Source organism: Sycon ciliatum, chromosome 7, assembly GCF_964019385.1.
Source record: "Sycon ciliatum chromosome 7, ocSycCili1.1, whole genome shotgun sequence".
Taxonomy (NCBI): domain Eukaryota; kingdom Metazoa; phylum Porifera; class Calcarea; order Leucosolenida; family Sycettidae; genus Sycon; species Sycon ciliatum.
The window spans coordinates 17697442-17699228 of NC_088649.1; positions in this window are offsets into that span (position 1 = coordinate 17697442).

Sequence of the window (1787 nt, forward strand, 5' to 3'; positions counted from 1 at the left end):
GAGCCCATAAGTGGGATCATTTTCAAGTCCACCCAGAGTTTTGGGGATTTCAGGGGGTGTCGGCCGTTGGGCGGTTCAATAGCCAATTGAGTCCTCTTTCCAAGATTCCTTTTGCGTCTCTCTCCCCTCTCCCGGGGAGACCCACGTGACCAGTTTTGGCAGTGAGCAACAAGTACAAGTATGTGCGCACATCTGTGTGTGAGAGAGAGGCAGACAGTCAGATAGCATATGGTGGGAGGGATCAAGGTCTGACCTAAGAATTAAATGCTGACGGTGTGGAATAGCAACAGGGCGAAATAGGGCCCCCGCTGGAGCCAATTAGGAGCGCCAGTGGTTGAGGGCTAGCACAGGAGTAGCAGCAGCTCCAGCCTAGGATCAGCTTCTGGATGAAAATCTCCGGGACACAGTAGGTACCACGCTTCACTAGCAGATTGCCGGCAGGGGTGCACGGCGAGCACCCGTACATCCCTCAAGCCACCAGAGCCGCAGTACTTGGCCACGATCCAGGTGCTTACCCGCCCACAATAGCCAGCAGAGATACGATTGTCTTATACAGGCTGGTTGCCGAACGCCCAAAACCACCTGATGCCGTCATGACCAGCGGGAAAAACGACGCATTTTCGACATTCCGGACCCATTCGTCATACATTCTTCGTTTCTCCTGTTTATGTCGGTGATAGACAGTGGCCAGTGGTGCAGTGCGGTTCGAGGCTGCATGAGGGTTAAACACCCGTACATCAATGAGTGTGCGCTCGAAACGACTGCCCCATAATCCGCTGACACTGATATCGAGACGTGCCTGGTCCTCAGTGAGTGCCGTGCGTTAGCGAAGTCGCTCTCCGGTTAATGGTTATAAACTTGGCTCAATGGCCACATTATAGGGCTTGAAAGTGCTACGTCACAGCATAGCAACAATTTCAAAAATTCAAAAATTGGATCCACTTGGATCCAGTTTTTGTATGGATCCAAGCACATTTCAAGCCGTCTTACTCTCAGCAAGGTGATGTAACCAGTGAAACTGACTGATTTGGCTACTGGGGGCGGGTTACAACTGGTGGCGAAGTAAAAGTCACCCCTGCATACGACATGAGTTGGTTGCTATGCACCCACATACTGAGGCAATAGCAAAGTCACACCTTAGTGGATCCAAATTAGAAATCTGATGTCAACTTAGTACTCCCTGGCCGTTTTTGACGTCATCACTTTCAAGCCCTATTGCATAATTATGATCTTCAAAAGTAAAGCCGTTACGTCTCTAATCTGCGTGGGGTAACCCCCCAACAATAGAGAGGCTCGGCTACAAGGTTTTGGGCCAAACTCGACGTGTAGACCTGTCAATTGGGTTCAAGGATGAGAAGTATGCGGCCTGGAGCTCACGACTTGACGTGAATCCGGCGATCTACATGGACCGCGCTCCGCGAAGAATTTTTCAAGAACCTTCGATGTCGCCATTTTGGATGTACCGGAGATGCGGCTTGGCTTGCCACAACGCGCAGCCGAATCCAACTCTGCGCCCGCGTAGCTCTGTAACGTGTGGCCAACACTTTCGTCACGTACGCGTGCGCGGTACTTGTAGCCGAACCTCTCTAATAATTATATAGATAACAAAACAGGAGATATAGAAAACACTCAAAGCTTGACCTGACCAGCCTAACGCAAGGGCCAGTGTTTTGTTCTATCCGGTGGGAATCCAAGCTTTTGTCCGTCTTCCCGATCACACGCTGGCACTACAGTGAACGATGGAGCAGTTCCAGAATCTGCAACAGTTTTATAAACTCGCCTTCACC